Source organism: Nicotiana tabacum, chromosome 10, assembly GCF_000715075.1.
Source record: "Nicotiana tabacum cultivar K326 chromosome 10, ASM71507v2, whole genome shotgun sequence".
Classification (NCBI taxonomy): Eukaryota; Viridiplantae; Streptophyta; class Magnoliopsida; order Solanales; family Solanaceae; genus Nicotiana; species Nicotiana tabacum.
In genome coordinates, this window is record NC_134089.1 from 57,728,872 (window position 1) to 57,745,016 (window position 16,145).

General features: G+C 37.9%; 1 long non-coding RNA gene across 1 annotated transcript; it reads left to right on the plus strand.

Moving 5' to 3' along the window:
* The first annotated feature begins 5,029 nt into the window (after positions 1-5,029).
* Positions 5,030-10,786, plus strand: LOC107799190 (uncharacterized). The gene is made up of 2 exons (XR_012695512.1): positions 5,030-5,407; positions 9,098-10,786. It is a non-coding gene; the product is annotated as an uncharacterized LOC107799190 (long non-coding RNA).
* Positions 10,787-16,145: the final 5,359 nt, after the last annotated feature.

Here is a 16,145-nt window from a genome sequence, read left to right on the forward strand (position 1 = left end):
GAAGGCAATGGCATGTCTTTCAAACAGTGATGGTGCAGGTAGGAATTTAACATTTCCTAAGCAGATAAAAGAAGAGGTTATAGAGGAATTCTCTACTTCATTTTTCAAGAGGAAAAGAATTTTAATTGAGAGCGACAAGGTTGATGGTAATGGAAAGAATTGGACTATGAATTGAATTTCTGGCATGTATTTCAAACAGTGATGGTGTAGGTAGAAATTTAACATTTCCTAAGCAGATAAAAGAAGAGGTTATAGAGGAATTCTCTACTTCATTTTTCAAGAGGAAAAGAAGTCCAATTCATAGTCCAATTCTTTCCATTACCATCAACCTTGTCACTCTCAATTAAACTTCTTTTCCTCTTGAAAAATGAAGTAGAGAATTCCTCTATAACCTCTATTTTTATCTACTTAGGAAATGTTAAATTCCTACCTACACCATCACTGTTTGAAACACATGACATTGCCTTCTCATCATCATTGTCGCTAATGAGAACAACAATTAAAGGCACACTCTGCCAGGTACTGTGTCTAAGTTATTCTTGGTGGAAGTTCCATTGCATGTCTAATAAAGTTATCAACCCCTTCTACAAAATCCTCCCGCAATCCTAAATTTCAATTCATATCTACAAAAGTTCAATTCATATCCTAAAGGCTCAATTCATATCCTAAAAGTTCAATTCATACACAAAAATTTTAATTCATATCCTAAAAGTTCAATTCATACACAAAAATTTCAATTCATATCCTAAAGGCTCAATTCATATCCTAAAAGTTCAATTCATGCACAAAAATTTTAATTCATATCCTAAAGGTTCAATTCATATCCTAAAGGTTCAACTCATATCCACAAAAGTTCAAGTCATATCCTAAAATTTCAATTTATAAACTAAAATTCCAATACATAAACTAATATCCTAAAGGTTCAATTCATATACTAAAGGTTCAACTCATATCCACAAAAGTTCAAGTCATATCCTAAAATTTCAATTTATAAACTAAAGTTCCAATACATAAACTAAAAGTCCAATTCATATCCTAAAGGTTCAACCCATATCCACAAAGGTTCAAGTCATATGCTAAAATTTTAATTTATAAACTAAAATTCCAATACATAAACTAAAAGTCCAATTCATATCCTAAAGGTTCAATTCATATCCTAAAGGTTCAACTCATATCCACAAAAGTTCAAGTCCTATCCTAAAATTTCAATTTATAAACTAAAATTCTAATACATAAACTAAAAGTCCAATTCATATCCAAAAGGTTCAATTCATATCCTAAAGGTTCAACTCATATCCACAAAAGTTCAAGTCATATCCTAAAATTTCAAGTTATAAACTAAAATTCCAATACATAAACTAAATGTCCAACTCATATCCTAAAGGTTCAACTCATATCCACAAAAGTCCAAGTCATATCCTAAAATTTCAATTTATAAACTAAAATTCCAATACATAAACTAAAAGTCCAATTCATATCCTAAAGGTTCAATTCATATCCTAAAGGTTCAACTCATATCCACAAAAGTTCAAGTCATATCCTAAAATTTCAATTTATAAACTAAAATTCCAATACATAAACTAAAAGTCCAACTCATATTCTAAAAGTTCAATTCATATCCTAAAAGTTCAACTCATATCCACAAAAGTTCAGTTCATATCCTAAAATTTTAATTTATAAACTAAAATTCCAATACATAAACCAGAAATTCCATTTCATATCCTAAAGGTTCAATTCATATCCTAAAGGTTCAACTCATATCCACAAAAGTTCAAGTCATATCCTAAAATTTCAATTTATAAACTAAAATTCCAATACATAAAAAAGTCCAACTCATATCCTAAAGGTTCAATTCATATCCTAAAGGTTCAACTCATATCCACAAAAGTTCAATTCATATCCTAAAATTTCAATTTATAAACTAAAATTCCAATACATAAATCAGAATTTTTAATTCATATCCTAAATGTTCAATTCATATCCTAAAGGTTCAACTCATATCTACAAAAGTTCAAGTCATATCCTAAAATTTCAATTTATAAACTAAAATTCCAATATATAAACTAAAAGTCCAACTCATATCCTAAAGGTTCAATTCATATCCTAAAGGTTCAACTCATATCCACAAAAGTTCAATTCATATCCTAAAATTTCAATTTATAAACTAAAATTCCAATATATAAACCAAAAATTTCAATTCATATCCTAAAGGTTCAACTCATATCCACAAAAATTCAAGTCATATCCTAAAATTTTAATTTATAAACTAAAATTCCAATACATAATCCTAAATGTGCAACACTTAGGGTTTCTTCTCTTCAAACAATTTCTTCCCCAAATTAGTAGGTAAAACTAAATATTTTGGAATAAATGTATTAATAAGAACCCTAAAAATTGCAAATAATATATAACTTTGATCCCTAACATGGTTGAGCTAACTTTGAACCCTAACATGGAGAAATTAAACCCTAACATGGTTGAAAAAATAATATATAACTTTGAACTCTAACATGGAGAAATTAAACAAAATCAGTGTATATCGAAAAAAACAAAGAAAGGAGAGAGAATCCTACCTTGGGAATGGAGGTCGCCGGCGGTGGAGTTGCTGCCGTCGGTGGCGTGGGTGGCACCGCTACTGCTGGGAGTCAGAGGGGGTTTGAGTGTGAGAGAGAAAAGAGAGATTTTGGGGGATTTTTTTGAAAGAATGGGAGGGGAAACCCGGTTTTGACACTGGAATTAAAAATAGCGACCAACTTTGGTCGCTTTTTTGGTAGCTAAATAAGTTTTGACTTTTTGACCAAAATAGCGACCAAAGTTGGTCGCTATTTTTTGACCGTTTGACCAAAATAGCGACCAAAGTTGGTCGCTTTTTCTAAAAAAAATTAAATTTTTCACGACCCAAACCCCGCTCCAGTCGTGATGGCGCCTCTCGTGAAGACAAGGCCAACCAATATATATATACTATACTATACTATGCACTAAGTATTAGTGCATTAGCTAATATTATATCGAATATAGTTTATATATATACATATATTAATTGATATAAGTCGAGACGTTTTAATTTATTGTTAATATATATACATGCATATGAGTAGGTTATAAGTCGATGAATCAATTTACAAGTGTATCAATACCTAAAAAAACTCGGCCCTGTGTTCCGAGCGCTTCATGTTCTTATATATATATATACGACTGTTAAAGTGTGTATATATATATATATATATATATATATATATAGCTTTATATACTATATACTATATTATACTATATATATCGAATATACCTTGATATATAATACACTATACTATACACTTAGTATATATAATACACTTAGTATATATATACTATACTATACTATGCACTAAGTATTAGTGCATTAGCTAATATTATATCGAATATAGTTTATATATATACATATATTAATTGATATATATATATATATTAATTGATATAAGTCGAGACGTTTTAATTTATTGTTAATATATATACATGCATATGAGTAGGTTATAAGTCGATGAATCAATTTACAAGTGTATCAATACCTAAAAGAACCCGTCCCTGTGTTCCGAGCGCTTCATGTTCTTATATATATATATATATATATAGACACACACGCACGCTTCGTTGTACTGCTTAACTGCATATATAGCATGTTAGAGTATATTTTAGTCTATTCATCCTTTGTATTACAAAAGTGTTAACGTGTTACATTTATATTATTTAGATAGTAAATACAAAAGTGATTTTTAATTTTGGTTAATATATATACATGCATATGAGTAAGTTATAAGTCACACGCACGCTTCGTAGTACTGCTTAACTACATATATAGCATGTTAGAGTATATTTTAGTCTATTCATCCTTTGTATTATAAAAGTTTTAACGGGTTACATTTATATTATTTATATAGTAAATACAAAAGTGATTTTTAATTTTGACCATTGTTGACCTGAAAAGAGACCAACTTTGGTCGCTAAATATACATAAATTTAAATTTTGGTCGCTAAATTTAAATCAGATTTATTTATATTTTATATAATATTTAAAATAATAATATAATTGTTAAACGTTAGAACTGGGTCCCAGATTAGCGACCAAAGTTGGTCTCTATTTTTGTAAGCGACCAACTTTGGTTGCTAAATTTGAATTATATTTTTTTATTTTATAATTTTTTTAAATAAAAATATAATTATTAAAATTTTATAACTGGGTCCCATTTTAGCGACCAAAGTTGGTCGCTATCTGCTTCCGGGGTTGGGGTCGTGACCAACTTTGGTTGCTAATTTTAAATTATATTTATTTATATTTTATAATTTTTTTTAAATAATATTATAATTATTATAATTTTATAAGTGGGTCCCCTGTAGCGACCAACGTTGGTCGCTAATCTCAATATACCTTTGACCAAGCAAGTCTGACCAGTCCGGTCAATATTTTGACGAAATTAGTGACCAAGTAGCGACCAACCTTGGTCGCTAATGTATATCAAATAATTATTTTATTATTTTCGCCAATTTAGCGACCAACTTTGGTCGCTTTTCTTGACATACCAACTTTGGTCGCTAAAGTTTGGTGGCTTTTTTCCGGAATTCTAGTAGTGAAAATACAAACTACAGCCGCACCCCAACCCCCATCTCCGTCTCTGCCGCGTCCCTCACTCCAAACTCGCCGGAAAAACACTCGCCAACCCGGCGAGTTAACTCACATGGTCCCCTCATGGTCCCCCTTTCCCTTTTCTCTTTCTTCCACGTGGCCTGACAAATAACCGATTTAGGTTCGAATCCGCGTTTTGTTTTGCCCTCTCACACGTGAATCTCTTTCAACGGTAGATGATGGACGAAGGGTAGAATATGATTACTGAAAATTAATCATACCCCTCTATTTGCCCAGATTTTTACCAAAACGAAGGATATTTTCGGAATTTTGGTGGGATTTTCGGATTTTTGAAGGGTTTTTGCGATTTCTTGCAAAGGAAGGAGAGAAGCTTCGAGAGAGGGCTATATATTTGGGTCTGGACAGAGATTGAAAGGGGAGGGGAGAAAAAAAGTGAGGGTTTCAAAAGAGTTCTGTTCTTCATCTTTTGGTGGTCATTTTTTTCCTTACGTTTTGATTCCAGAAAACAGATAAAAAATATTTTTTATTTGTATTAGTTAGTCTTTAAAATTTCAGAAAAATACTTCGTCTCCTTCAGTTTTAGATTTCAATTGTTCATTTCTGTAAATGAAGTTGGATTGAATCTTGAATTTTGGTTCGAAGATTGGAGTCGCGTGGACTCGTGTCCGATTGAGGTGTTCGCGTTCGTGTTTCTTGATCGGTTTTCTGCCTTGTTGCTTTCCGTTGGAGCATTTGAATTATTTGTGGTCATATTCGTCAACGAATTTAATCGAAAGGCTACATTCTCAGGTTCATTTCCTTCCACATTCTGTTTGCTTATTGTTTTTGTGATGAATTAAGCATGACGGGGGCCTAGGATAAGCCATTAGAATTGGTTTGAATCTTAAAAATTGGTTAAGTTCAAGTGTTAATAGAAACAAATTGATGTGTTCCGATTGATGGCGAGTCTGGATGATTTCTCTTAGCGTGCGATTCTGTTTTGCTCGTACTGCTCGTATGCTACTCATATTGTTCTGCTCTGTTTAGTCGATTGCTGTGTTCCGTTGTATTGCGCGTAAGTTGGTTTGGCTGATAGAAATAGGAATATAATTCGTTCTTCGCTGTTTCATCGGAATTCTTTGTTCTCACTATTGATTTTGGTTCTGAAAATTGTTGATATCTTCATGATCTAATCATGCATTTTTTTAGTGTTTTAACATCACTCAATGCTCATGAGTTCTTGTAGTGTCGTCTTGCTTATATATATGTTGTTGTCTGTTGTGTGTCTTTATTCCAACAAGAATGTGAAATCGACGCATACTTCGTCATTGAGTGTGTTAATCTGCAGTACTTAACTTCTTTTGTCGGTTTGATTATGTCGTAGCAGATTTGAATTCGTTCCCTTGCATGATTTAACTCGTCAGCTACTCTGTTTGGATGATTTCAATTGGTAATTGGTCAGCCACGTCCACTTTGAATGCAACTTCCCCTGCATATGCTAAAACAATGGCTATGATTGAGTAACATAAACAAAATAGTCATTTTCTGTTATTAATTAACGTGAAAAGAGTATAAGATGCTAAGGAGGCAACTAAAGAATAGCATATTTCTAATTACTTTAACTTTATAACATTTTCTTTATTCTGATAGAGGATGCCGGTCGCTCCAAATTATTCAAATGAATTGATTTGTTTCACTTTTGGAAAATCATATGCAATCATACCTTAGACATAAACCTTTAGTTGTGCCCTTAATATTTTTATGCTTCTTAGTTTTCTTCTCCTCGATCGGTCACTTTCCTGGAATTCTAGATCAATGTTTTGGCTTTGACCAAGTAAAGTTTTAATTGATGATATTTGTTAAAAGAAGGAGATAAGGAGAAAGCCTTAGGTCACTTTTCGTTTCTAGTAGTATCTTCCAGTCTAATTTCTATCATCGTTAATGGACGTTTGCACTAATGTTTCCTTGCATCCGCTACCTTTGTCTTGCTCTTCCGTGCTAGTAGTATGAGTTTGGAATTAGAAGTATGCACGAGGGAGTCAATCTAATATGATAAGTTGATATGGTCGAGTACAGTAGTAAAAAGTGACTCCTCTTCTAAGCCTTTCTTGAAGCATCTTTATTGAAATAGTTTGGGGTTAGTTTCAGTTGGTTAACTTTCTGTTGCCTTAGAATTTCATTTTGGGCTCTTCTCGCCGCAAGTTTTTGGTTAGAGGGACATGTGCTCTTATCATACTTCAATTAACTGTTTTGTGGATTCGCTTTACTTCCTCTTCTTACATGTTCTGGATGTTTTGTCTGAACAATATATGTTTGAATGATTTAGGATATATGTTTGAAAGACTTGGCCCATTAGTGTTATTTTGCTTACATAGGAATTGGGCTTGGTCAAATGCATGAAATGAGAAGTTAAAAGAAAAGTGAGCATGAAATGAGTTTTATTTAATTTCATTTCTACCTTTTAATCGCTAGGAGCATGCTTAGGCCGACCACATTTGAGTAGGCAAGCTTAAGGACTTCTGTTAATTATGAGGCGAGAGGTTGTTCCCTTAGTTAAATTTACCCGGGGAATGCCCCGAAGGACTTGTATATATTTTATTCCGGGAATTGCCCCGTAATACTTGTATTTGGAGGCCAAAAGTAGAGCTTGCAGTAGTTTATTTTTATTTTTATTTTTTTTCTTTATTAGGTGGGAAAGACCCCGAGCCTCTTGTGTGTTTATTTTATTTCTGTGTGTTTTACTTCAATTTAAATGTTCTGAAAGCCAACTAGATCGAGTACGCAACCGTGACCTTCACGGGACTTGGGAAGCGCCTAACACCTTCTCCCCGAGTCAAATGAACCCCCTTACCCAAATCTCTGGTGTAGACTTAGTTTTAGAGTTCAAAGTGTTTTGAAAGGAAAATTATTATTTTTAGAAAAAACGGTGACCTGACACACCGAAATCAAATGTCAGGTGGCAACTCTGAGTTAGTCCTTTTGAACATACAATTTTGTCACTTTTCAAAAATTGAAAAACCCTTTCGAGCTTTACAAAAGCTTTTTTATTTATTTAAGAGGGTTAAGTGAGGTTAGTTTTAAAAAGGGGGTGTGACATCTCTGGCGACTCTGCTGGGGACTTGCAGGTTCAAGCTGATACTACGATCTTGTTGGCATTTTAGAATATTTGGTTGAGGCTTTTATGCTTTTTCATTAGTTTTACTTGATTTTTATTATGTTTTTATATTTTGTTATTATTTGCTAGTTGTTTACGTGTTTACAGTTTTTACTTTCTGTGTTTACTGCTTTATAACTGTCATCATATGCATTACCTGGTCAATTCTTTCTGCAACAAGTCTCGGAGTACGCGTTGCGTACACGAACTCTTCGTTGAGTCACCCTTATTTTAGGAGGGAGGGGGAGCGTCGGACGTATGGAGTGGGTGGAAAGCTTGAGCAGCCACCATCGACCATACGCTCCCCCGAATTGTCTTGTTAGTGAACCCCAAACTTAGGTCAGCCTTTAGGTTATTCTTATTTTGCATCATGTCATTTAAACCTAGCAGGGCTCGGTCCCAGACACCGTGTCCCGTCGTAGGAGGCTTATCCAAATTATGTCAAAATGGGCACGTGGCCCAAAATGACATTCAATCATCCTATATACTACATGTTGCATTCTTTGAGGATAAAGGGGTCATTTGGCGGACCAATAATATTTGAGGGTAAAGTGTAAAATGAAGCAAGTGGGGCCTACTCGTATTTTTCTTTCATAGTTTGCCAAAAAAATCAAAAAAAATGAAAATGAAAAAATTCAAAAAGATTTTGCACTTTCCCACCATTTTCCAAAAAATCAAAAAAAAAAAGAAAAAGAAATTCCAAAAAGATTTTACATTTTCCATCATTTTTCAAAAAGATCAAAAATAGTTTTTCCAAACTAGTTGCATTTCATTTTTAAAGCTTTCTTCCATGACCGATCCTCTCGAACTACGCATACTTGATTCTCGTCCTTCAGGGCGGGATACGTAGGCAACCCACATAGGCTCCGGTCTTCCTAGTAAGTCTTAGGTTCTTGGCTTTGCAGGGTCTTAGCCAAATTTTGCATGTTTAGCCACTTTTGGCCACATCGGCCATTCTCGGAAATGAGGTCATTTTCGCAAAAGTGGTTCAATTACCCATGTCTTAGAATCTTGAGTCCCCAACTAGGTGTCATATTACTTTAAGGTCCGTCCTTTTCGAGTTTGCATCTTTAGCCACTTCTAGCTATATCGGTCGTTTTTGCAAAATGGATCATTTCTACAAATTCATTTTAGGCCATGATTATTGGGAGTTTGAATCCATATAAGCTTTAGTGAGGTATTTCCATGTCTTTGAGGTCACTTTGTCAAGTTTGCACTAATAGCCACTTCCAGCCACTTAGGCCATTTTGTAAAATATTGCCAAATCGTGTCTTGCATTAGTCCACTAGGAAATGTTGTGGTGTCACGTAGTGTCCCGAGTCACTAACCATATTCTCTTCATTCAGGTATGGACCCACTGATTCGATCCAAAGTGCTGATGGTAGTAAAGATTCCTAGGAAGTTGATCAAGTGGTAGAAAATGTTTTCGTTGCTAGAGCAGCATGAGTTAATGCAGAAATTGGGCACCCTCACTTCCCTTCTTGATATTACACCTCGCCCAGACTTAGTGGAGGCGATGCTGACTTATTGGGATCCGTAAAATTTGGCTTTCAGATTTGGAGAGTGTGAAATGACCCCTACCTTGGCAGAAATGTCTGGTCTCACTCATTTAAGCTATATAGGCAAGGACATGATACTTCCCCGAGACCATTCTAGGACAAGATTCCTCAGCGATCTGGGCCTGAAAGATAACAAGCATTTAAAATGCCTCGAGCAGTCCTGGATATCCTTGGATTATTTTTTTGCTAGATTTGGACCACAAGATAGTTTTGACGTCTTTTGGGATGAGTTCTGCACAACCAAGGCAAAGTGGCAAAGGCGTCGCCTCGAAGATTTCAGCCTTGCTTTGTTGGGATTATTGGTTTTTCCATTAGATGAGAGGCACATTAGCACTTGTCTTCAATCAGTGGTAATGGCACTATTTCATGAGAAGCAACGCAAAACCATTACCGTTGTGTCGATGATCTTAGCAGAGTTATATCGAGTCCTGAGTGAGGTTAGGGGAGGTGTCAGGTATATTGAGGGAAGTAACCTTTTGCTCCAATTGTGGATGATGGAGCATTTGCACACCGCTTCCTTACTTTGTCCCATCGACCGTGCCTTGAGGTATCGGGTGGTATGCATTGAGCATAGGATGAAATCTCCTAAGTTTACATACCCAATAGGCGTCACAGCTTGGATTGAGTTCCTTGGTTCGAGGACAAATGGTAATGTTTTGTGGGCTTACCTTTGGCTACCTTTAGATGATATCTTGGTAGGATGCCTCATGCATCCTTTCCTGATGTTGATAGGACTCAAGTGTGTCAGGCTGTACACTCCCGTTAGGGTAATGCGATAGTTGGGCAGAAGATAAGAGGAGCCTCCAACTTTGAATCATCGAAGGCACATCATGAATTTTAGCAAAAAGGCGACTGATGAAATCAAGTACGTGCAATACTGGAACAATGCAAAAAGGATGAAGAAAAATACATTAGTAGAGGACGTTGGCAGGCCTGAGTGTACTCAAGAGTACCTAATTTGGTTATAGTCCGTCCCAACAGGGGTCAGCACCCCATTGCCAGCACAACATAGGGGTCGGTAGTTGAGACAGATGATTTTGAGGAGGCATCGGACCAAGATCCTTGCGATAAGCTTGAGTTGATAAAGTCTCAGTCAACGGGATTGGCAGCAAATGTGGAGCAGCATGGCCAGTATTTGTTTAGGGTCGACCTTCAAGATGCGGGGGCACACGCCAGGGCCTTTATTCCCAGCATCGGTGTTTCTTTACGAGACATGTTACAGAGTTTGAGCATGACGGACAGCCCAGGACCATCCCATTCAGGAGCAGCTTGAGGAGTCATTCTATTTAGGTGTTTTGAGATTGTCTTATGTTGTCTTTTACTTTCTTGTCTTGTCTAGGAGTACCGAGTCCGTTAGGTAGTGTCAAAGTCTGTCGTAGTGTAGTTGAGTCTGTCAGGTCTTTCATTATCGTACTTCCCATTGTATTTTAATATCAAATAGTTTCTAAATGAAAAATCCCAAAAAGATTTTATTTTTAGTTTAGTTTCCATCACTTTTCCAGAACTACGCCTGGTCTGATTCATGAGGGACATGATACGTAGGCAATCTACATCGGGTTCGATCAAATCATTTTTGGTTCAAAAAAAAAAAGTGATAAGAGGTGTTGGAAAAGAAAGAGAAGGAAGGATTGAAATCAGGAAATTGGGATGAAGCCATATGACCTTACGACCCTCAAAGTCATTTTAGAACCGCTAATTGTTGCTAGGTGCATTGCATGTAACGTGATATTATCATATGATAAATGCCCTAACGCTAACATGGTGGTTTTGTGTTGTTTCGCTCTGTTATTTTTATTTAACTATAGGAAGGTGGTTAGTTTGTTGGAATCCTGGCAAGTCATCCATACAACACCCGGTCAAAGCGTCAAACAGTCATGGCTAGCAAAGAACAAACACTGGAGTTGTAAACCCACCAAGGGAGATTGTTGAGTCGGAATCGGAACTGCAAGAGGAAGTCCGGAGGTTGAAGCATTAGATGGCAGAAATGTATAAAGCCTGGATTAAGGGATACGCTCCACCCTCGTTCCCTACCAACTACACAGAAAACCTTGCTTCCATTCCACCACTCACTCAATCCCAGATGCCCAATACCATTGATCTCTCCCCACAACACGCACCTGGCTTTACCCCTTACCACAACTACCCCGACACTTCGGCCCAAACTTTTCATGCTCCACCAGCTAAAACAACCTCGTACCCTGCTTCGACATATGCCCCTATTTTTCCCTCCACAAACTACCCTCTCCCGATCCTCTAGTGAGCCCACATTCCCCGCTTCAAATACCCACTACTATGCACCGGAGCCCACCTTCAAAGTCCCAGATCCTTACTCTTACACTCCCCACTTTGAGCCTCATGTTGAAACTAACAAACCACCCAAGAACGCAGAGCAAGAGGAGATGTTTAGGAAGGTAAAGATTTTGGAGCAATCATTGAGAAATATGCAAGGGTTGGGAAACCAGGTGAGTGTGGCCTATAAGGATTTGTGTTTGTTCCCCGACGTTCAATTGCCTGCCGGGTTCAAGATGCCCAAGTTTGACTTATATGACGGACATAGGGATCATGTGGCTCATCTGAGGGGTTATTACAGTAAAATGAGAGGCGTTTGGGGAAAAGATGAATTACTGATGGCATACTTTAGTCAGAGTCTGAGTGGGGAAGCTTTAGAATGGTACACCCGCCAAGACGCCAGCAGGTGGTACACCTGGGACGATATGGCTCAGGCCTTCGCCCGGCACTTTCAATACAATATAGACATTGTTCCAGACCGCCTATCTCTGACCAAAGTGGAAAAGAAACCCAGTGAAAGCTTTAGAGAATATGGGTTCCGATGGAGGGAGCAAGCTGCACGAGTCAATCCTACGATGGAAGAAGACGAGATGGTTGAATACTTTCTTCAAGCCCCGGAGCCCACTTACTAGGGTCACTTGATCTCATCCATTGGTAAATCTTTCAATGATGTGGTAAAGATGGGAGAGATAGTGGTAGAGGGGCTCAAGTCGAGCAAGATCATGAGCTATTCTGCTATAAAAGCAACCTCCTAGGCAATCCAGAGTGGTACCGGAAGTTTGCTAGGCAAGAAGAAGAAGGACGATGTCGCCATGGTTGTCTCTGGACCATGTCATGGCCAGAGGGGTTCACCTCATCAGTACACTCATCCTCGACCCCAACCTCAAACCTACGCCCAAGCTCCATATAATCCGCCCCAACATTACTTTTTCCCGCAAAACCCCTAATACTCAGCTAGGCCATCCCAATACCTTGTTCATCATGCACAGTCATATGCTCAACACCCTCCTTACCCACAATGGCGTGCCCCAACCCCACAGAATACCTACCCAGCTCCACAAAATACCTATCCACCTCCACAACCCTACCAAAACCCCAATGGTTCAAATTTTCGATCAAGGCCGGAGTATAGAAGAGAGAGGCAGCAGCGGAAACAAACCTTTACCCCGCTTGGAGAGTCCTATGCTAGTCTATTCAAAGGTTAAGGCAGTTAGATGTCTTGAGGTCGATTGAGTCAAAGATACCAAATCCCCTTCTAAAGAACCTCGATTATTCCCTAAGATGCGCTTATTGTTCTGATGCTCTAGGGCATCACATAGAGAAATGCTGGCATTTGAAAAGGGTAATCCAGGAGCTCATTTATACAAACCAAATTGTAGTCCAAAGCCCGGACACGCCGAACATCAACCAAAACCCTTTGCCAGCCCATGCAGAGATGCATGTTATTGAAATAGTTCACAAGGATGGGGAGCCCAAGAAGTCTTCTAAGTCCGTTATGATGATTTGGGCCAGTGAAAGTAATTTGGTTAAAGCTCCAGACTCTACCAAAGCAAAGCCCTTGACAGTTGAAGGGGCGACAAAAAAGCCGAGCTCGCTCAATTTGAAGCCACCGGTGTTGGTCGTGAAAGGGCCTTCGAAAGATATTGGGGCAAGTCCGAAAAGCTCAAAAGTGGTAGTGCTAGGGATTCCAAGTAAGCCTGTCATAGTTGTGAAGGGGGCTCCTATTACCCCTATCATCATTAAACCAGAAACCCAGCTGCTAGTGGTTGATGCCAAGGCTGTTTTGTGGAATTACAAACAAGTGATAGTGACATACAAAGGAAAAGAAATAGAGGAAGAAGTTAATGAAACTGGAGGATTGACTCATTCAGGGAGATATTTCACCTCAGAAGAATTAAAGAAAGCCAAGCCATTCAAAGATAGCCAAATGCCAGTAAAGAAATCGGTCATCGAGGAAAAGGCTGAGGAGTTCCTGAAAAAGATGAAAGTGCGTGATTATTCCATTGTAGAGCAGTTAAGGAAAACACCAGCTTAGATTTCTCTTTTGTCTTTGCTGATACATTCAGATGAACATCGCAGGGTCTTGATGAAAATTTTGAATGACGCACATGTTCTTGATAAGATCACAGTGAATCACTTGGAAAAGATAGCTAGCAAGATCTTCGAAGTAAACAGGATCACTTTCTCAGATGATGAACTTCCTATGGAGGGTACAGAACACAACCGAGCCTTTTATCTCACGGTGAAGTGTGAAGATTTTGTCGTCTCAAAGGTTTTGGTTGACAATGGCTCTAGTGAGAACATTTATCCCCTGTCTACTCTGCAAAAATTGAAGATTGGCATCGAAAGAATCCACATGAACAGTGTGTGCGTTCGAGACTTTGATGGGGTAGGTAAAGATTCTGTTGGAGATATAATGCTTGAGTTGTCGATAGGGCCAGTTGAGTTCACCATGGAATTCCAAGTATTAGATGTGGTTGTCTCCTACAGTCTATTATTAGGCAGGCCCTAGATACATGTTGCTAAGGCAGTCCCGTCTTTTCTGCACCAAATGGTGAAGTTCGAATGGGACAGGCAGGAAATAGTTGTGCACGGTGATGAAGACCTGTCAGCTTGTAATGACACAATTGCTCCGTTTATCGAAGCTGAAGATGATAAGGGACCTTGGGTCTATCAAACTTTTGAAACAGTGTCTTTTGAGAATATTCCTGAAGGAAAATGCATTCCGGGTCCTAAGCTATCCTCCGCGTCTGTCATGGTTGCGAATGAAATGTTGAAGAATGGTTTTGTGCTGGGCAAGGGTCTGGGATCATCTCTATAGGGTATTGTGCGCCCCAGTGGGAATCCTGGTACATTTGGTTTGGGATTCACGTCCATAGAAAAGGACGTGAAAAGGGTTAAAAATCTGAAACAGAAGGTATGGTCACTCCCCAAGCCTGTCCCACACATCTCTAAGTCTTTTGTCAAGACAGGGGACGAAAAACCTCCAACCTCGTCGATCCCAAAACCTGCGGTCGATGTTGATGAAGAGATGATCAAGTGGTTTCAAAGTCTATTCGATGAGGTCAATATGGTAGAAGTTGGTGAAGGCTCTAGTAAAGCAGATGTGCAGCTCGTTGGTCCAAACGTGAAGCTTGGCAATTGGAAAGCTACTCCTCTCCCCACCAGGAAGGAGTTTTGGTAGTTTGCTTTGTTTTCCTTTTTGTTATCTGGGTTATTCCAGGGTTGTAATCCAGATTTTTAGTTTTTGTTTGTTTTGATGTTCAAACCCTTCTATCCTTTTATTTTCAATGAAATGCAATTTCCCATTTTTCGTTATTCCTAATAGTGTTTTTTTTGTTCTTTTTTCTTTCGTACAGTTCTTTTTATGCTGGTTGCAATGATATGACATGCATGAAGAATTTTCAGTCGAGTCTTATAAGCCAATCTAATTCTAAATTAACAATCTAGGAAGTAGAATATTATGATGAAATAGAATATGATGAAGAAGCAGCATTTGAGAAAATTAGTAAAGAGCTAAAACAATTTGAAGAAAAACCAAAGCCTAATCTAAGTGAAACTGAAGCAATCAATTTAGGGGACCAGGATAATATTAGGGAAACCAAGATAAGTGTGCATTTAGAATCGCAAGTTAAGGAGGAAATAATCAAAACGTTGTTTGAGTACAAAGATGTCTTTGCATGGTCATATGACGATATGTCAGGCCTGAGCATTGATCTAGTAGTTCATAAATTGCCAACAGATCCAACATTCCCTCCTGTCAAGTAAAAGTTGTGAAAGTTCAAGACTGATATGAGTGTGAAGATCAAAGAAGAAATCACAAAGCAGCTTACTGCAAAGGTCATTCGGGTCACTCGATATCCCACTTGGTTAGCCAATGTTGTGCTAGTACCAAAGAAGGATGGTAAGACCAGGGTCTGTGTTGATTACTGTAATCTTAACAAAGCAAGCCCAAAGAATGATTTTCCATTGCCGAACATTCACATTCTGATCGATAATTGTGCCAAGCATGAGATTGGGTCTTTTGTGGATTGTTATGCGGAGTATAACCAGATCTTGATGGATGAGGAAGATGCAGAAAAGACAGTATTCATCACGTCATAGGGAACATATTGTTATCGGGTAATGTCATTTGGTTTGAAGAATGCTGGGGCAACTTACATGAGGGCGATGACCACCATATTTCATGACATAATACATAGGGAGATCGAGGTTTATGTAGATGATGTGATCATAAAGTCAAAGAAGCATTCTGACCATGTTAAGGACTTGAGGAAGTTTTCCAAAGGCTCCGCAGGTACAACCTCAAGCTCAATCCAGCAAAGTGTGCATTTGGTGTCCCGTCGGGGAAGCTGCTGGGATTCATAGTTAGTAGACGCGGTATTGAGTTAGATCCGTCAAAGATCAAAGCCATTCAAGAGTTAACGCTGCCAAAGAAAAAAACAGAGGTGATGAGCCTGTTTGGAAGGTTAAATTACATCAGCAGGTTTATTGCTCAGCTCACGACAACCTGTGAGCCCATCTTTAAGCTGCTGAAGAAAAATGT